General features: G+C 29.5%; 1 protein-coding gene across 1 annotated transcript in view; it reads left to right on the plus strand.

Annotated features, from left to right (window-relative positions):
- Positions 1 to 14,137: 14,137 nt before the first annotated feature.
- The window catches only part of LOC111633738 (rho guanine nucleotide exchange factor 11-like), a 158,979-nt gene continuing 150,632 nt past the window's right edge, over positions 14,138 to 22,484 (plus strand). Inside the window, exons 1-2 of the mRNA XM_023378347.1 lie at positions 14,138 to 14,262; positions 18,415 to 18,464. The gene's annotated coding sequence lies outside the window, so the exon portion shown is untranslated. The remainder of the gene's footprint in view (positions 14,263 to 18,414; positions 18,465 to 22,484) is intronic.

The following is a 22,484-nucleotide window of genomic DNA, read 5'->3' on the forward strand; positions in this document are numbered from 1 at the left end:
AGGCATAGGCGGTGGCCCACGTCGTCCATGCCTTACGCCGCCCTTGGTCATAGAAATGATGTAATTTGAATATAAATTATTTATAAATACGTATGTCAAGTTATATTTTTATTACTACGTAAAATATATTTAAGAGTTTACCACTGTGCTGGGTGAGACGTTGTTGAAACAAAAAAAGTTATGCATTCCATCACGTACATAAACAGTGTCGTAATTCGCCAAGTGCAAATCAGCAAATTCGTAAAATTTTTGTTTATTTTGAACAATCTGGATAATCGAAAATCCGGATAATGGAGGTCCGGATAATGGAGGTTCTACTGTAATTAATTTTTTTGTTTCTTAAACACTATGTGGTGTAATCAATCGATCACTTGGCACTTCTTAAAACATTATTCTTACCAAAGTCTATTATAGAAGCTATACCAACGAGAGATAGAGAATACATTAACTTTAAAATACTAAGATTTGCAATACAGTTTAAATACATTAAAATTAGAAGACTGAAACAAACTTTACAAATGCCAAGTGATCGATTAATTACACTACATAGTGTTTAAGAAACAAATAAGATTAACAACACGGTTTCAGACTAGTAAGAAATAATTAATGTTAAACATCAAAAATGGATGATCTGGCTTGTAATTTTGTCAAAACAAATATGTGGTAATCAATGGTCTTTATTCATAAACTTTAAATATAAAATGCTTTGTTATTTGGTTTCTGATACATTTGTTCACTCACTTGTACTTTTTTCACTGTAATTTGATACTTCTGTAAACTCAAACTTTTTTATTCGAACTGGAAAGCAGGGATTGCCAACCTTTTTGTTACTAAGGATACAATAAAAATTTTAAAAACCATCAAAGGCACAAAGTTTAATTTTTTAAAAAAATCGCAATGTTGTAATAAATAAGCAAAATAATTATGTTCTGAAATATGTATATTTATACAAAATAAAGATTATATATGCATGTAATAACTAAAAAATAAAACAACTAACCTAAACCCAATAACAGTGTGTTTTCTCAAAAAATGAACTATCACTAATGGTTTTGAACATTAAAGTTTTTTCTCAGGTGAGAAATGGACGAAAAATTGAATAAAAATTTGATGGAACACTTTCTGAAAGAGCTCTGAAAAATGATTCGAAAGAAACCTCGTGTGGGTGACAACATCGTTGTGCATGCGCCTTCCTCAGAAGTAGAGAATTTCTCTGTATTAACATCTGTTGTATATAAATGCTTGCCACGCTACAGATAAAGATAACTCCTCCTTACTGTTAATACACTTATTATCTATTAACACACTGTTATTGGTTTTTTTTTTGGAGGTTAGTTGTTATATATTGCAGTGTGCTGTTGATGTTTTAAAAAATAAAAATTAAAAGTACATACATAAAATAACAAAATCAAATTAAATAAAATTACAAGTATATATAATGAACAAAAATCAGACTCAGCATTGTGAAATGTTAAGTTATACCTGAAGATGACCTATTGTATTAGGTTGAAAATGTTAGTGTTTTAGTTTTAATAAACATTTCTCAGCAGCAGAAGGTGTTAATATTACTTCATTAAGTATTATAAGTATATATACTTTGACTTTTGTGACTATGGTTTTAGAAGGTGCATCTGAAATGTGTCATGTGTCATTGCTGACCCCTGCTGTAAAACATCACTTTTTGCTTTTCTTAGTAGATCCATCTTTAAGAGATTGACTTCATGTGAAACAAAAAGAAAACATACAAATAATTTCATAATCAGTAAATGTATCTGATTTCTTAAGTGATTTGGTCTAAATTTCTATTAACAAATTTTTTGATCGTTGATATAAATACTTGAATAAAGAGGTTATTTTTATAAAAATAATTTATTAAAATTATTTTGTTATGTTGAATGTATGGTTAAGCAATTTAATTTTTATCTACATGGGAGATTCAAAAAGTAAGTTGCAATTGGTAAGTACTTTTTGTTGATAAATGATATTTAGATGAAATTAGTGGCAAGACTGGTAGTACTTCTGGCTACAAGGCATCGCAGATTTGTCATCATGGCTGCAGAGGTTAATCTGTTTTCAGTCATGAAAGATGTCATGTTATTTGAATGTAGTGTCCAAATTCGAAGTTTGTGCAGAAACTTGTTTCTTATGGGCAAAAAAGTGTAACCTCACTGAAATTCAATGCAGTTAAGAGAGGTGTACAGTGAGAAAGCTTTTGCATGACAATGCCAGACCATATTCAGCAGACATCACAAAGGCCCTACTGGAAAAGTTCAAATGGACTGTATGGAAACATTCTCTATAGTCCAGACCTTGAACTTTGTGATTTCCATGTGTTCAGTTCCATGAAAAATGACCTTTTGAATTGCTGTTGTGACTTCAACGAAGCCATTACAAATGTGACACGAGAATGATTATCACATGCTTAATGGGAATGCTTCCAAGGAATAGAAAAACTTGTGCCACAGTACAATAAATGTTTAAATAAACTTGGTGATAATGTCAGAAAGTAACACTTGGATTGTACATTCACACACACAAAAATTTTTGATCTGTATGTTTCATCCATGTATTTTTGGTGCTAGTGCAACTTACTTTTCAATTCAACCGTGTATAATTAATTACTTTAATTATATTTAAAAATTAAAAACTGTATTATTAAATTATACTGTATGTTAAAACAGGAGATGATGTTTCAAAATGATTGAAAAGTCCGGATAATGGAGGTTCTACTGTAATTATTTTTTTTGTTTCTTAAACACTATGTGGTGTAATCAATCGATCACTTGGCACTTCTTAAAACATTATTCTTACCAAAGTCTATTATAGAAGCTATACCAACGAGAGATAGAGAATACATTAACTTTAAAATACTAAGATTTGCAATACAGTTTAAATACATTAAAATTAGAAGACTGAAACAAACTTTACAAATGCCAAGTGATCGATTAATTACACTACATAGTGTTTAAGAAACAAATAAGATTAACAACACGGTTTCAGACTAGTAAGAAATAATTAATGTTAAACATCAAAAATGGATGATCTGGCTTGTAATTTTGTCAAAACAAATATGTGGTAATCAATGGTCTTTATTCATAAACTTTAAATATAAAATGCTTTGTTATTTGGTTTCTGATACATTTGTTCACTCACTTGTACTTTTTTCACTGTAATTTGATACTTCTGTAAACTCAAACTTTTTTATTCGAACTGGAAAGCAGGGATTGCCAACCTTTTTGTTACTAAGGATACAATAAAAATTTTAAAAACCATCAAAGGCACAAAGTTTAATTTTTTAAAAAAATCGCAATGTTGTAATAAATAAGCAAAATAATTATGTTCTGAAATATGTATATTTATACAAAATAAAGATTATATATGCATGTAATAACTAAAAAATAAAACAACTAACCTAAACCCAATAACAGTGTGTTTTCTCAAAAAATGAACTATCACTAATGGTTTTGAACATTAAAGTTTTTTCTCAGGTGAGAAATGGACGAAAAATTGAATAAAAATTTGATGGAACACTTTCTGAAAGAGCTCTGAAAAATGATTCGAAAGAAACCTCGTGTGGGTGACAACATCGTTGTGCATGCGCCTTCCTCAGAAGTAGAGAATTTCTCTGTATTAACATCTGTTGTATATAAATGCTTGCCACGCTACAGATAAAGATAACTCCTCCTTACTGTTAATACACTTATTATCTATTAACACACTGTTATTGGTTTTTTTTTGGAGGTTAGTTGTTATNTGATATATATTGCAATTGAAGATGAGTTATTGCAGTGTATCAGGTGTAGTTAAGACATTTATATTTATATTATTAATATTTATAAGGATGAACAAGCTACTATAGTTATTCAACTGAATTACTCAATGCATCTTTAACAGTAGGTGAAGTTTAAAAAATGCAAAGAACACATACACTGTGTACTTTAAACTTAACCCACTGTTAAAGTGAATTGATTAATTTAGTTGATATTTATATAAATATGTAAAAAGTTTCTTAACTTGGAAAATTGGAAATTTTTTTTTTAGTTGCTGCTATATTTAAATTTTTAATTTAGTCAGCATTTCTTCAACTTACATATAGGCAAACTTCGCTAATACAGTGGATTCTCAATCTGTCATTCCCAGATCAATCATATAATACACATCTCTAAGCCTAATGAGTTAATATAATAATCCAACGATTGCCTAAATATTTGGGCTATAATATTTCTATAATTAAATAATTAATACAAACAAATTTGGTATTAGAGGTGAGTGTTAAGCACCATCTCTTAACTAAACTAATAATAATAATTTTAATAATTTAATAAATAATTTAGAACCTTCTGGAAGAAAAAAAAAATAACCAATCCGCCCTGGGTCGGTTAGTTTCTTCCAGAAGGTGAAATAGAAATTGGTAGCACACTGCACGGCAAGTGGAGACTACAGGTTCAAGCCCTGCCCCGAGTCAGTTATTTTCTTCCAGGTTTTAAATTATTTATTAAATTATTAAAATTATAATTATTAATTTAGTTAAGAAATGTCACCTGACACTTACCTCTAGTACCAAATTTGTTTGTATTAATTATTTGATTATAGCCATATTATAACACGAACATTTAGGTGATTGTTGGACCCATATCAATCGTTTTCCCACATCCATCAGTTGTTTTTGCCAGTCCCAAATAAGGTTATATAATGTTAATTTTTCTCTCAATGTTTATTCTGTATTTTAACTGAAAGAAAAATGTTATCCCACATCAATTGTTTTACTCACAATAGAGGGTGCTAAATTGAAACACTTATTTTCATGTACTAAAAGTAAAAGCACATCAAATTTAATAGTTAAACCCTTTGACTACTGCTAGCCAGTTTTTATTGCAATTTTTGACTGCCTTTTGTCTACTTCTTTACAAAATACTGTACGTTATTGCCGACATTTCCTCTTAAAGCGTGGCAACAATGGTAAAAATTAGCATGTTATCTCGATGTTGCTCTCTGTACAGTAATTATTGTATTTGTATGATTATTTTGTGAACCATATGATGTATGATAATATCTGTATGATAATAGGGTTTGTACAATAATTTCATAAATATGCCTTACTGTAAAAACAACCATTAATTTTTGAAACAAACCAGTTTGCAATCACCATTTTTATACATATTGTCTATTCGTTGATATTTCGTGTCTTTTTTCACCATTAGAGGGCTACTAAATTTTTGGAATGTTCAGAAGTTTTTGGAATGGCTACTATTATATATTCTTGATTATAAGGCGCACCTTTGTCATACTTTTCGAGACCACTAACTGCTATACTTTTAGATATACTGATAAAATGCTCACATTAATGTGAAAAGAAAATTTGTGCAAATAAACAAACGTTCTGTTGAAGTTCCACATTTTTATTTCAAATGTTCTGTTGAAATTCCACATTCCTACATTTTATTACATTTTGTACAAGTAGAAGCAAAAGCTTCTACTTGTACAAAATGTAATAAAATGTATTAATGTAGTATCTACAGAATAGTTTCCATTTAGTGAACTGTCTAAAACTGAAACTTTTTTGGCATAGGGAGTTGGGACCACTCAAAGACTGGACTAAAAATTTTAGACAGTTGCAAAAATTTGGAAAAACTAAGGTTTATGCATATGAAATAAGTACAGTATATAAAGTAATGTGTTACATATTTGTTAATAATAATTTTTTAATGTTTAGTGTGTTGAAATTGTATGAAATAAACATAAATTTTAGCTTATGCCTATTCAGAGGTTTGTTTTGCATCATATATTATACAGGTGAGTTGTGAAAACTTCATTGTAAAATGGGGTCTAAAAATCTTTTTGTTGAAAGAAGGAATCACAGATAAAATATTTGAGATTCTGACATAGGGCATACTTTGTTAATATTTCTATATATAAAGGGTATAAGTGTAAAGGAACAAGATGTATGTATGATAATTTTAAGTGAAATACGATAATTTCAAGGGCAGATACGATGATGTTCTCCTGTAAGGTTCGCAACACTGCATTGTCTTGAGGTAGGGGAGATCATGTCTGGACAAGTGAGAAAAGTCAGAATCCTTTTCCTGTAAGAGAATCAACACATTGTAAGTGACAAAAATTTATAATTTCACTAACATTTTCCACACTTCTACAGTATCATCATCAAGTGCAAGGAAAACGTCACTATATTAATTAAGTATTCTTAACAAAAGAAACTAGAACAAATATCAGTATTCTTAACAATTTTCGAAAATGTAGAATAAATGAACATTCATGTGTATGTTCCATATATTTTAGTATTATTGAAAGTCATCGTATAAACCTATCACTGCAAAAAACACATTTTATACAAGATAAACAATTAAAACATCAATGTCATAAATTTTCCGCATTAATTGTTTTTTTCCCCAGTCCCGCCAAAAAAGGATAGATTGAGAATCCACTATATAAGATTCCAGACCATTGCCATAAAGCAAATATCTTAAAATGAATATGGCCTTGTTTTGCTTGTCAGTGCATAAAAATGCCTAAAAACATATTTTTACTATAATTAAGTCCAAAGAGCACTAGGCCTAAAAAACAATGCAAAAGTAAAACTAATGAATAAAAAAATTTCAGGAACACTTTTAAGAGCAATGCAAACTGAATATAACCACAAATATAACACCAATATGAAATGAATTTTCACTCTGAATGAAATTGAGGTATTTCAGTATATTCTTATGCATAGAATTCAGTTATGATAACCAAATTTCTCTATCCTATCACATCTAAAAAATTGATACAGTACTTTTTTAAAAAAATTAAACAGATACAAATACAATTCTTTTTACTTCTATGTCCTTAATGTTTTACTTTTTTGTTTTTATATTTTCTACTTGGACTATGTTTATAAATAGGACTTATTATACTAGTTGGTATAGTTTTCGATTAGCAAAGAGAAGAAGTCTTAGTCAAAAGATAAAACAAAATATCTTTATTTTCACTAGTCCAAGTAAAGAATATAAAAATTAAAAAGATACAAATAGAATTTGGGTTACAGTTTTTGTAATGTTGATAAAATAGTTCATCTAGACTAGGGGTCCCCAAAGTGGTCGATATCGACCCCTTGGGGTCGAAAAGTGTTCTCCAGGGGTCGATGAATACACGAGGGTCGAAAGGGGGTCGATTAATACCAAAGAGGATCAATTAAACTGTCTAGGAAAAAAATAGAATATTTCAATAAAAATTCGAAATACGGATATGATCAACAACATTACTGACTAACTACCCTAGTTATAACTCGAGTTTTGCCTTAGCCTACGCCGCTTTAAGCATGTGCTACTCTGTTTTCACGCATCTGGCAACTGTACAAGTGTTACAAACATGTTATGAACGCTGGTAGTTCATTATACACAGACATACGTTGCACAGTTACACTCTAGTAGGGTTGTCACTCTAAGTATTTTATATCTAAGAGAAGACTTTAAAGCACGTTTCGAAGACTCGGAGAATATGCATGTTTCCGAATGGTTCGCTAATCCATTTGATGTAAAAATAGATAATGAAGGTAGTGAACCTGGCTTAGAAGATGTACTGATTGAAATATGTGTAGATCTCGAAGCTAAAGCGTTGTTTAAAAATAAAAACCTTAGTGAATTTTGAAGCAATAATAATATTGCCACTAAATATTCCAAGCTCAGAGCAGAAGCCGAAACTTTCTTACTTGCATTCCCAACTTCATATATAGTTGAAGCTGATTTTAGCCACGCGAACGCAATTTTGACAAAACAGAAAAACAGATTGAACTCGGAAAACAGCAGTGATTTGCGACTAAAACTTACCAATTTTCAACCGAATATAAATAATCTTGCTGCTTCTATTCAGACACATCCATCTCACTAATATCAACTATTTTAATAAAAAGGTATGTTAACATATTTTTAACGCATTCAATAGTAGTCGCAAAATGACAGTAAGAGGTTTTATTAATCCAATATAACTTGTTATGTTTTCAAAAATAATTGTGTACAGTATTTTACGTATTATGACACATACGGTTTAAGAACTATAGGCAAATTTCCATCTATCCATAATTTTGCTATTATTTTTTAAGATTATAAATTAGTGGAAAATATCTCCTTTTTCTGTTAAAGTTATCAGGTGGATTTTATAAGAAATGGGAACTATAAATTCTTTTGTTGGGTTGTTATGCAGGTCTCCTTATCGCTTAACATCAGAAATGCAAAAATGATTTAATGTTTTTGTTAAATACATAATCTGGGGGTCGATAAGAAGGCAAATATTCTATAAAGGGGTCGAAGGGATAAAAAGTTTGGGGACCCCTAATCTAGACCAGTGTTTCTCAACCTTTTTTGTGCTATACCCCACCTAAGCCTTTCTAAAATTCTTATGCCCCCTAACATATACAGTGGCTATATGGTTAAATTAACTTAAACTCTCGATGAGTCCATTTTTGAATTGCCCCTCTTAACAATTTAATTGCCCCCTGTGGGGCATGGGCCCCACATTGGGAAACACTGATCTAGACCTACTTGTTATCAAATAATGAAAAGGCATGTTCAGTTTCTGTGATAGTAATATGGGTAAAATGTGTATAGTATATTAAAATTACTCACAGTTAATGTATTTGTTAATTTGTACAGTTTACTTGTTTCTTTTGCAAATGGGACAACAGAGCTATGGTCCACACTGGAACGCAGGAAAATGGTCATGATATTGTACTGGGAGAGAAAAATGTACAATATAAGAATTTTGGTAGTTCCAGAAAAAATAATGCTATCTTCTTTACATATTAAATTAATTTAAGCAATAAAATAATTCATTAAAGCTCTTCCTAAAGATGGTGAATGCTTTAAGTATCTAAGTGATTCGTTAATTTTGCTGTCTGCAGCCAAATTAAAGGAATATATATTTGATAGACTGCAAATGAGAATTTTTTTGAGAAATTCTGAATTTGAGAATACCATGACTGGTAAAAAAGAGAAATGTTGCTAGCATTTAAGAATGTTATGAAAGGTTTTATGGGAAATCATTAAGATCCTGATTCTAGATATTTTGTATACTGTGCTGTTATATAGATAACTGAGTTTTGTACCTATATTTCTTGCAATTTCTTCATAGAGTGACCTTAGTCTTATATCAAAGTTATCCACTATATACTAGTTTTTTAGTGGCAGCCTTCTGATCCTTATAAGAAGGCAAGACATTTGGGTTTCCAATTTGAATGAAACTTGGTGAGCATCTACCCTAAACATAAACAGTTCTTGTCTAATAATAGACCCACATCTCAAGCATTTCTGAAAAATAGTACTCTAAAAATTCAGTGTTTAGCTTATAAGTCTTCAGAAGTTTCACTTCTCCTTGTAATAGCTAAGTGGATAAGACACTAGGCACTGGAGTACAAGATGTAGATTTGAACATTTGTAATTTTAATTTTAGTTTTTTTTTTTTTTTTTGTGTGTAACAAAATTATTTTATTATTTTATCATATCATTAGCATTATTATTACTATTAATATTTCTCATATTTAAAGCTTATAAAACAAGAGATTAAAAAAGTGAAGTCATTTCCTGTTTAGCAAAAATAGTCTATGTAGATTTAACTCTTGTATGTTGTTAAATAAAATTTTTATTTCTTCATATTTATTTTCAGATATTTTCTCTTGTGGTTACATACTATGTACCACAAGCAAATACACTTCAGATGTTACTATGGGTGGACAAAAAAGACAAGCCTGATATGAAAATAGGATAGCATGTTAATTATTTTACTGGGATTTGGGGTATAAGCAATTGTCTTAACTTCTTTCTTGATTCATAAACCAAGCAATTTGGTACAATTTTCCGGACTTGCAGTAACTAAATTAACTATGCAAGTATTTCTAACATTATTTATTCACACTGTAGTATATATGCATATCAAATCATTATATTTTAGTGATTCCTCTTCAGTATAACATCTAAAAAATTGATAAGAAACTTAAACAGATAACCTGAATTGTATTTGTATCTGTTTGGATATTAAATTTACTGCTGTTACTCCCAGCTTTTAGTTAGGATATTGATAAACAAATCAAGTTAAGCGTTTCATTGTGTCACAAAAATGGCAGAGAACATGAATGTAAGAAAATGTTGAAATTTCATTGAAGAAGAAAGTGTTTTCACTGAATTAATTCAGAAATTTTTGACTATCAGAGAAAAAGGATAAATAATTAAATGTAATTAATAAATTAGAAACAGGTTACATTAAATATATATATCTCAAAATGTTTGATTCCATTTGTTAAAAAGAATAATAAGAGTATCTTGCCACACAGTATACACATACTTGAGGAGCCACTTCAGTTACTTCCCAATTAAGCATTTTTCAAGTTTTTTTTATCTCATAATCAGATCAAACCAAGCAGAACCTGAAATCAAAACAGTTTTGAGTGTGAAATGCTTCCAAAAATGAAGGGTTTCTTTTTGATTTCAGAATCTGTGGTTTGATCTGGTGATGAAATGAAAGCATTTAATCAGCATGTAACTAAAATGGCTTTCCAAGTTTACAGCAAGGTAATTTTTGTTTTTTTTTTTTGATTTTATCGGGAAGAATATTAAAAATAAGGTTTCTGAAGTGGGAAAAATAGAATATTGCCTTAATTTTGTTATAAAAGTTAAAAGTTGGGTTTGTGCTGATATCAGGTTTTAGTTCACATTTGTTCAGAATTATAAAAATCTTTATTTAGACTATTTAGTGATGATTTGGGTCGTTTTGTTATTGCTATTTTGTAAATAGATGGCCTTTTTTAGTCTTATTTACATTTCATTTGAGTATCCTGTTCCTTTGCTAATTTATTTATTATTCAATTAACTTCAGCAAAAAATAACATGTTTGCATTTAGGAATTAATTATAATTACTCTGCAATAAAAATTAGAAGAAATAAAGTTAATGTTACTCATAAAAAATAATTATTTTATAGGTTTTTTTCCCAAGAAAAAATTCTTAATCTGATTTTGGGTTATTTTAATTCTATTCTAAATCAAGTAATTAATACCTGTTGTTTCACAGTTAATAGAGGCTATATTAGTCAGGCCATGACCATCTTCTTTTCGACGAAGACTTAGTATTTCTATGGATGATTTTGGGTGATATTGTGTATGCTTAGTAAGTGTTGTTCTTCTTGTTTTCCTTTGGAGTTGCTTGAGATCTGTGCTTGTCCAGTATATAACTCCAAAAGAATAAGTGAGTACATGGACAACATAGCTTTAATACTTAATTATATATGTAACTATGTTTTGCATTTTGGTGTGTTCTTAGTATTGCGTGATAATTTGTTCTGGTATTCGAGTGTTAATCTATGTTTTATTTGTGCATGTTATATAAGTTTGGCTTGTTGGAATCCTAAATACTTGTAGAACTTGCCCTCTTCCATGGATTCAATATCTCCATTTTCAAAGGCAAATTTGCCTTTTCTCAGAACTATTTTTTCAATGTGGAGTGTTTTGCATTTGTCTAAACCAAACTCCATTTGTATATCATTTGAGTATGTGTGCATAGTTTGTAAAGGATGATGAAGCTGGTTTTGTGTGGATGAATAATGTTTGATATCATCCATGTACATGAGGTGTAATAATGTGAACAGTGTTAGTTTGTTGTGTCTGATATTGTAACCATATTGGGTTTTGTTCGGTGTGTTAGATAAAGTTCAATGCAGAACCAAAGAGAACTCAAGGATTTCTCTTGAAAAATTCCTTGCTTGATGTGTATTTGATTTGTTTTTATTATGGAAGTTAAGATGTAATGTTGTTCTCCTATGGAGCATGGTAAAACCAGGGAAACTAATGAGTTTGGAATGGATTTTATAGATGCGAAATGTGTGCAGTAGCCAAGTGTCTGGGACATTGTTAAATGCTTTTCTGTAATTAATCTATACTATGTGTATGTTTCTGTGTTGCTTATAATGAACTTACCAAAGGATAACTGAGTCAATGAATATATTATTATTATTATTACTATTTTAACTAATATATTTAAAATGATTTCTTGTAATTTTAAATTAAAATTTAAATTACTTATACATTCAAAATTAATACAGTAGAAGTTTATTAATCTGGCACTCAATAATTTAGCACCGTGCTGAAAAGCGGCTAATAACCTGGAATTGTTTAATAATAATCAAGCATACTAGTATTTTATGAATTGGAATTTGTTTGGCAGTGTAATTCTGTAAACTATATGTAGTTTACATTGTGCTGAATGAATATTAATTATTAGAGCTAGCACATGTGTTTTGTGTTTGGTAATGTTCATGAATGGTGTATTATAGTTCTTACAGGCTAATGTGATGACAATGCACCTAAAAACATATTTCTCATATTCAGAGTATATGTATCTTTTGTGAATTGTATGAAATATAATTGGCAGGTGCAACAAGTGTACTTTACAGGCACAAAGTGGCCCTGAAATGTGGTATCAAAAAGAAAAGATCAATAATATTTTCAAACTAGGAGGTTTCATCCTCTGGCTTCATATGGTGGCTCAACTCCCCACTTGCTTTGCTTACTTGTTCCCAAATTCATAACAAAAATTTCAATAGTATGTTCATTTGTGTAATCCTGAATAAAGATTCCATGATGTAAGCAAGGTTCAGATCTACAGTAGAGCCTCGATTATCCAACTCAATTGGGGACTGGGGTTGGTCGGATAATTGAAAAGTCGGATAACCGAAAAGTATGAAAAAATCCATTATTAGTGTAGTATATTATTATATCCCATGTAATTAGTATATTAGTATATCGCTATTAACCTACTTCGCGTTGAATTTTCATCGATGTTAAGCCTAACAAAAATTTTTAAAAATAATAATCGTCACTATTGTATCGTTAAAAATTAGAAAATTAAGCCTTGTTTAAATACTGGCTCCCTTTCCAGCTAAAACACGTAAAAATAATATTAAAGTAGCCAAGACATAGCCAAATATTGTAGCGCCACATCACTAGCGGACATTTGAAATTTGCTGACTAGGACAGTCGGTTAATCGGGGGTCGGATAATCGAGGCTCTACTGTATTTTGAAATGCTCCTCCACACTCATATTAATTGGAAAAAGAGTTTTTATTCAAATCACATAAAAACTTTCCTTTCAGATTTTCTCCATCAAAATTGAACATAGAAACCAAAGATCCCAGAACAAAAGCTTTTTTTCTGTTTTTTTTTTTTTTTTTTGAATTGGTCAAAATGTTGGGATATTTTTGAACATCCCACAGAAAACATTGCAATTCCATGATTACCTGGTTTGGTTTGCTTTGCTCACTTTCCTATGGGTTTGGTCCACTTGTTCCCAATATATATTGTTCATAACAAAAATTTTACGATAATTCAATCTCTGTAAGGGGCCAACCTCCTCACACCAACCCGCTACTCACTCCACCCCACCTTCCATCCTCTCTCACTTTGCTTAACTTCCTACTTTGCTCCTCTCTCTTTGCTCTCCTTCAGGCCATCCTCCCTTCACTCACTTCCCTGCTGGCTTCATTCACTTGTTGAAAAATTTTGTGACAATTCATCAATTTATTTTGCAACAGAAAAAAGTGTTGTGGCAATTTTAAGCCAAGTATTTTATGTTTATAGCATAAATTTTAAACTTTGTCACTATGGGGCCAATTCTGTAACATTTTGGTTAAAGTTAAAAAACAATCAATCATTTCTATTTTGTTTTTTTATATTTTTTCCAAAAACAGAAGAGTCAAAAATAAAAGTTTTGCACAGGACACATAAAAACCTAGTTATAGTACATGCCTGAAAAGTAAATATTATATTTACATGAATCATTGTAAAAGTTGATTTTGTGCAATGATATGTTCATTAACATTTTTGAAGATTTTTTTAATCACTCTTAACACAGTCATTCACTATGTTATCTTCAAACTGAATAAAGATCTTGTATAAATAAATTAGAAGCATATAACAGTTTGTGTTGGTACAAAATATACAGCATTTTCTGCAATATTCAGTTTGCATATAACTTAATTTTGCAAAACCCACACCACTTTGATCTCCCAGGTGCCACGTTAATGAACTATAGTTGTAATTAAAAAAAAATAACTTTATTTTTGACAAGAAAATATTTCAATTTTAATTTTTGCATAAATAAAAAGTAATGTTTTTTAATAGGTACACAATTAGTACAACGATGTGTAATTATACAGAGAGATGAAAAAGGCTATGGTTTAACAGTTTCTGGTGATAACCCTGTTTTTGTTCGTTCTGTTAGGCAAGGTGAGTTGAAATAATTAATTTTTAGTTTATATTATAATAAAAATAGTTTTTTTAAAATAGAATTTTAAAATAAGTATTTTTGCATTCAACATTTTAATTCAATGTGTATTGATATAGTAACACATGAATGTGTAAAACAATTTTTATAAAACATTAATTTTTAAAATAAGTGAAAATGTTTTGACAAATTAATTAATGCATAAAATGTTATTTTTAATGATATTGTTATTAATGATACTTTTATCTCTTAGTCAATTGCTATTTGAGAAACATTTAAATAAGCATTCATAGCATTTCAGTGATTTCTTGACCTAACGTTTGAGTGATTACAATATGAGTGACTAACTCAGAGATCACTACTTAAGTGAAATTATCATAATTGAAAAATTCAAGCAGTTTGTTGTAATTGAGTTTATTTTAGTATTCACTGAAGTGATTTCTCATTACTGCTAATAACTTAGATTACTTCCACAGAAATGCAAAATAAACAAAAAAAAAAAAAAAAAAAAAATGTAAGTATAGTAGAGTCCCACAAACTGAATCTAAAAAAAATATATTGACTGAGAAGATGATGAGTTTTATGGATGTGATGAAGCCACTCTAAATAGTGGAATTTTTGTAAGGATGTATGTGCAAATTCATATATGTATAAACTATGTATCAATAGTGACTATTTCTACTTTTAGTTAAATTTTAATTTAAAAAATATTTGGTATTTGGTGGCTATTTTCAAGTTAGTGACATTCATATTGTGACATTTTACAGTGTCATCTTGGAAAAAGCGTTATATAGTTTGTTAACATACGGGATTAATGATATTATCAAGTGTAGCCAGTGAAGAACAATAATATACTTGATTCTAGTGTTAAGTTATAGATGTAAAAGTTAGATTATATGGATTTTTATTTATTTATTTTGAACAACGTCAAGCTTTAGAGAATGTTGAGTTATCAGAGATTGACTTTCTGGAACTCAACTACATGCAATCTATAATTATTATTTCTGTTTTGTTTTGTAATAAAATAGAAATTTTTCAGTTTTGAGTATGAAAACATGATTGTATTTTTTAATCGTATATGTTTTATTTCAATCTGCTACTTAACATTTTCAATGTATTTCTTTTTCTGTATTCACAATTTGCAATTAATTGCAAAAATTTACTTAAGCATTAAAAATACATTGCAAAATTTACTTAAGCATTAAAATATTGCTTTCTTTGTTTAATTTCTGTAAACAAACCATTGTAGATATGCATAAACAACCAAACTCAAATATTCTATAATAATTAAATTAATATAATTTTTTTTCTAAAGATAGGTGGTTAGACTGCTATTTTATAGTAATATGTCTTATATTAACTAATAATTACAACAAATTTTTAATTAAATTTAATTCAAAATAATAATTAACAAAATCAAAACTAAAGATAACAACACCTTTCTACTTTATTTTTTAAACTCTTATAATATAGAAATCTATTTACATTTGCTAACATTTGTATAAAATTTAAAATATTAGATAATTTTCAATCTAAGTGAACGTTAGAAAAGACAATATCTCAGTACAGTGGCGTACAAACATAAATGTTTACTTGTGTATTATCTTTATAATGTACTGTACAGTACATTTGAAGATGCCTCCTGTGTATGGTACAGTATTTAGTCTTGATAGGGAAGTGGCTATTGAGAAATTTCTCTGAAATATTGAAAAATTCAGCCTTGTACTCACTGGCTACTTCTGTAATTCGATTGCAGGTGTTTATGAACTGTCCCAATTATGTAAATTAAGTGTAAAAATAAATAAATATGATTTATCATTTTTGTTTTTGACTAATTTCCTTTGTAATAATAATAAAATAAACAACTAAATGCTTACTGAAAATATTAAATAAAAATAAACAAACACCTTTCTCTATTCCAGCACACTTTTAATGCGTTGAAAAATCTATACGTTTTATAAGTACGCGCATGCGCTTTAGCGTTAAATTGTAAATAAGTGATGTGAAGTTTTTTGTATTTTTTTGAATACTTTGTTCATTATATAGTTCGAATTTTGAACTGATGATGGTCGATTAAAACGATCGAAACGTTTTTCAACGCATTAAAAGTGTGCTGGAATAGAGAAAGGTGTTTGTTTATTTTTATTTTTTTTTAATAAAATAAACTTTGAAAAAATTAAACAAAAATAATTTTATTATTGATATTAAAATTCTTTCTTAAAGTTTTTTAATCCTTAATAATTGTTATGTAAAAATTTAATATTTTTGATTTCTTGTATTTTGTGTTAGACTGAAAATTAATCTCCATTTTAATTGCAATTGTATTTATTAAAAAATTAAATCTTAATTTATTGAAATAGGTTAGGATTGTAAAAATATACCATAGTTGAATACTCGGTGTCATTTCTAGTGAACTTATGAATAGATACAGTAATCCAGTGGGTTGGATGTCTGTCACCAGCCAGTCATGTAGTATGAATCAACTTTAACTCATTATTGGCATATAATCTGCTCATTGCATAACCTCTTTCAATTAGGCAGGTTATCTGCCTAATTGAAAGAGGCTATCATTAGGTTATCTGCCTACAATTACAGTAACTTTCTCTTCTAAGCTTTTTTTCAGTTCAAATCTAGAACAAAATTCAAATTAAAATAAACAGTATAACTATATAACAGTATAAAGTAGTATAATAGAAAATAACATAACAAATATAATATATATATGTATTATACAAGGATTGTTCAAGTCAAACTAGGACTTTTGATGGTATGGAACAAATAGATTCAGTAACAAAGAAACAAAGTACATTTATTTCTCCAGAAAATCTCTTGCTACAGAAATATGTTTGTCCTTGAAACCAGCTTCTCAGAAGGTTTTGTCAACATGTCTAACCCAGATTCAGTTAGTCTCTTAAATAGTATCATCACTGGGGAGATGTTGCCTACTCAGGAAGTCTTTTAGAGGTCCAAAAAGGTAAAAATGCTAGGAGTGAGATCTGAATTATAAGGAAAATGTGGTGATGTCTTCTAGCCCAGTTTGTGGATTTTGCATGTGGTCAAGTGACCTCATGGGATTGTATGTTGTTCTGAAAAAATACTGAGCTGTAAGATGGTGATGTATTTGTGATCAAACCACACAGTTTTCATAGTGCTTTCTGCACATCTTTGAAAATCAGGTACTGTAATAGTAAATGCTAGTTATGATGATATCATTGAACAAAAATTCCAGATGAATGATGCTATGGCTGTTCAGAAAAACAGTGGGCATCAACTTACCTGCAGATGGGGACAAGTTTGTGTGTTTTTACTGTTTAGTTTTTTGCTTTGATTCCAGAGTAAGGTGACATGTACAGGTCTATTACAGATTACAATTTGATCCAAGAAAACTTTGCTCTTATGATTTAAATATTAGTCTCACTGTCTGTTTTTCAACTGCTGGAAGAAGATTACTTTTAGCCAACAACTCATCGATTTGTCGCAAGATGTCTCCTCAATGGACCTGATCAGCATATTGAACTATCTGAACTTTGTTAATGTTATTGGAATATCGAGTTGGTCACCAGTAGTTAAACAACGAACTTTTTAAACTTCACTTTCACCATGCACTAATTTTCTAGAACTGCAGATGATCATGAATGATTGTGCCAAGAGTTCTTAAACCAAGGCCCATCTTCATTGCAAGTTTGTTGCATGATATCTGCTGATTAACCCATATGTTCATTAGTATGACAATGGCTTGGAACTATCCTAGCCAGAATCATCACTTACTTACATGTTCCTTGAAGAGTTTATGCCATTTAGAAGTCTTAAAATAGTGCCTTGTGTCTTTACTGTGTAGGTTTAAAGTAATTGATAAATTTCTGTTGGTTTTACATCTTGTCTAACAAGAAATTTTATCCCAATTAAGCATTTACACTGCTGTTCACTATTTCACTTCTACATCAATTAACACACATTCCCTAGTTGGTGATTGGAAACCCTAGGTTTTTACTGTCACCAGAGACTTAGCAATTTTACATTCTTTGTTGTCTATGGATCTAAAAGTCCTAGTTTGACTTGAACAATCCTCATAAGGTACAATTAATTAATAATTAAAAATATGGAAATTAATTTTCATATTTTAAAATATTTTAATATATTTATTTGTTCCATAGATGGTGCTGCAGCAAAAGCTGGTGTACAAAGAGGAGATCGTATTATAAAGGTTAGTTTCAATTAGTGGTTAAAAATTTATAAAATTCATGTAAATTTTATATATTTACATGGATTTTAATCATGGAAATATAAAGATGATTGTATTTGTCATTACAAAAAATTTACTTGTTGAATGATTTTATTTAATTTGTAATTTTACTGCATTTAAAATGATTTCTGTTATAAATTAAGCTAAATTGTATGTTTTGTATGAATGAATTTATAATTTTAATTAAAATATATTTTAAAATTGTAAATTGGTGTTTTGAAACCAAAAATATTGATAGATATATTAAGAAAATATAATTTATTTTCATGAAAATGTATTTTTAAGAAGTTACGATGATAATTCTAAATATATTTAAAAGGCTTCATATATACATATATAAACTTTAGAAAATAAAGAATATGAATTAAATGAATGCAGGAAAATATTATTATTAATTTAATTAAAAGGAAACAAACTTATATTCACATGAAATATGTCATAGATGTAAGAAATGAATGTTCTGTTTTTTCTTAAAAATGTATTCCTTGGTCTAAAAACCAAGAATAAAAAAATAACAGATTTTTATTCTAATCAATAGTAGCATTCAAATATCAAAGGCATCTTTTCAGAAGTTAAATTTTATGTGAAATGAATTTTTCACTTAATACAAAGTTCTGTTATTTGTTGGTTTGTGTTAATAAAATACAGTAGTGCCTCGTATAACATATGCTTTGAATAACAGACACTGTGAACAATGGACTTTCTGTTTGGCCGTTACATGACTCAAGCAACGGACTGGCTGCGAATAAGTGCTAATGATGTTTCCACTCTTTTGCTGTTGCCAATGACAATCTGCTATTTTTATAATATATTAGTATATCTGTAGTAAAGAGTGCCTGTTGGGATTCGGCTTGCTCCCTTGTTTATTACGTACATCACCTCAGTGCAGGGTATTTACATTTATTCAAGTGTTGTGCAAATCATGGCTTCTAAAAAAACAGAAAGATGATTTCAATTGAAACAAAGCAAGAAATCATCAGAAGGAGTGAAAGTTGACTAAAACTTCCTTGTCAAATGGGGAGAGGTTCAGGAGTTTACTAACGCTCATTATCCAAACACAGCTGAGGCCAACAGGATCAATGACCTCTACAATGACACCCTTGCCCGTCATTTCTGACAGGTGTTGAAGAAGAGAGAGAAACAAACCACCTTGGACATGTGTTTCAAGAAGCAAGCTGCCAAAAAACAAAGGATGGAACAAGAGGAGATAACCCTGAAAGCTCCGGTAGCCTCTCCTGAATTTGACTCCGATTAAAAAACAATAAAAAGAGACCTGCTGCAATGTGTAAAAAGTCTGTATCTGTATGAATGTGTAAAGAAAGTGTTCCTCCACTTCCTCCTCACAACATCTGACTATCCAGCATAATTGGTGACTGCTCCATTTTCATTTTTTTATGGTACAGTATGGTTATTTTATGCTGCAGAATGAATTATATGTATTAGTATGTATTTCTATGGGAAAATGCGTTTCGTATAACGGACTTTTCACTTAACGGACTTGCATCTGGAACGGATTAAGTACGTTATATGAGGCACCACTGTAGTAAAAGTTACTGAAAAAAAAACATTGGTGAAAGTCAGAAAATCTGGAGAAGTTGGAGAATTTAAAAGTTGAGTAAAAATCTTGGTTAATGTTTTCTTACTTCTATTTACTTTTATTTGAAACTGGAAAAAACTGTTATCTTTGACAAGATCTTGTTACTTCCTTGCTGCTTTTTCTACAATTTTTTTCTTTTGTTAACAATTTGTTAACAATTTGTTTTAATAAATTATTAAAATATTAATCTTTTTATAAAAACTATAGCACGGGTTCTCACATATATAAACAGAATATAACGTGATGATATTTAATTAATGAAACAATAAAAAGTTGACATGAGGGGCAAAAATGATAGATTCTTATTGAAATATCATATCAGAGAAAAAATCTTTGAAAATAAAATTTCTTCTTTTAATTTTAAACTATTTTATCAAAAAAATAATTTAAAAACTGTCATTAAAACAGAGATTGTGTGTGTCAGAATCATAATATGTAACAAAGAGCTTGGAATTACATAATCTAATGTCTTACTGATATGAAGATAAACAATATAAGTTGAAAATTTAAAAACTTAAATTTAATAATTTTCTTTAAAGAATTCAAATTTAATTAAGTAAGTGATAACAATTAAACAAATGCTTATAAGTTCAATATATCATATAGTTTCTGAGTATATAAATACAGTGAAAACTGCTTAGGCGACCACCTGCATTCGATGGGCACCTGTCAAAACGGGCAAAAATTTCTGGCACAGAATAGTTTATCCATAGAGTCTTCGTATAAGCTACCTGTATTAAATGACCACCTATGTAACGTGACCGCAGGCATAGATTTTTGGTCCGAAACAACATGCAAAAACTAATAAGTGACCACTTCCGCGAATATATCTGGACTAAACTATTATTCAACAACGTTTTCACCCACCTAATATAATGAATTAGTCTAAACTCTCATTTGAACCCACCGTTGAAATTAGGTGCAGGTGTTAATGAATTAGTCTAGCAACAAAGGAAATTCATTTCAGTTTGTTCGAAATTGTACAAAAAACGAAAGAAATGCAAAGTGCCGTCGTTAGAAGATCGTGTTAAAGTTATCACAACAACAATTAGTGGCAAAGTTTAACTGTGGGAAAACGAAATTTACCGTAGACCTACAGTATTTTCCTTAGTGGTATAAAATATTGTACACAATACAATTAATTAATCGGCTGATCTCATCGTTTGATAAAATTTATTATTTATTTATTTATTAAGCTCATATACAGTACATGTGCGATAAATAGTTTCTGTATTAACCTACCTTATTTCCACAATATTTTTAGAAAAATAATATTCAAGTAATTTCGCACGCAGAATATTCAAAAAACAATAAACGCATTAATGCAAAAATCAGTTTTACAGGCAACCTTCCTTTTTCGATTTTGCGATGACAATCACGGAATGTAATGAAATCGTATAATGAGAAAAAAAAAAAAAATTAATTATTAATAAAACGATTTTTTTCTTATTGTACTTAAGAAAATCTATATATATATATATATAAAAATGGACATGTATGTCCCCTATACTTCACTTTTTTGCAAAAACTACACATCGCACATGAATGGTGTTTGTATGTGGTGGTAGCCCCAAGTCTCCATTCGTGCATAGGGATGGTTGCGTCTCGATAGCTATAAGGGTGCGGGAGATATGAGGCTGAAAGTGGGTGAAAGTGGCTTTCTGTTTCGAATGTTTTGTTTGATTTGTTCGAATTTGTTTGAATTAAATTCGAACATAAAATTCAAATATTGGTTCGATTATAGAACGATTGTAAACGTTCCGTAAACGTTGAAAATAGTTTGTTTGACTAAACGTAAAAATTCTCTAATTAGTCTGAAAACGGGGGACCTAATTCTTGCATTCTGTGAAAACGGGTAAGATTAGCTATAACGTAATTATCTTAATCTTCACTATCGTTACTTTTTGCCCAGCGAAGCTGGTCCTTGCAGCTAGATTCTAGATTACTTAGAAAAACAGTCTTTTATATATATAAAAAAAACTATATTACATACAAATAAAAACCCAGCGAAGCGGGATCTTGCAGCTAGTCTCTAATATAAATAAAATTCTTTATAGAAAAAGCAAAAGCTTATTACATAAGAAAAATTAATTTATTGAATAAAGTGTACACTGTTTTTGACTGAATTTTACAGTTTGTAAAATTCAGTCAAAGACCAGAAATGTACTTAGCTTCCTCCTCATCAGAAATTTACAATATGAATTAGACAACATTAGACTTTTAATATTTTTCTAGAAATGGGCTTATGATGCAGTCTGAGAACTTTTTCCACAGTTTGACCACACAATGAATGTATTTATATCTATATACCAAGCTGCTGTTGAAGAGAAATCCCGTCAACCGTATATAACTCACGAATAAGTATAACTAAATACAACTATAAC

This window comes from Centruroides sculpturatus, unplaced genomic scaffold (genome assembly GCF_000671375.1).
Source record: "Centruroides sculpturatus isolate CEXI.00-Female unplaced genomic scaffold, Cexi_2.0 scaffold796, whole genome shotgun sequence".
NCBI lineage: Eukaryota > Metazoa > Arthropoda > Arachnida > Scorpiones > Buthidae > Centruroides > Centruroides sculpturatus.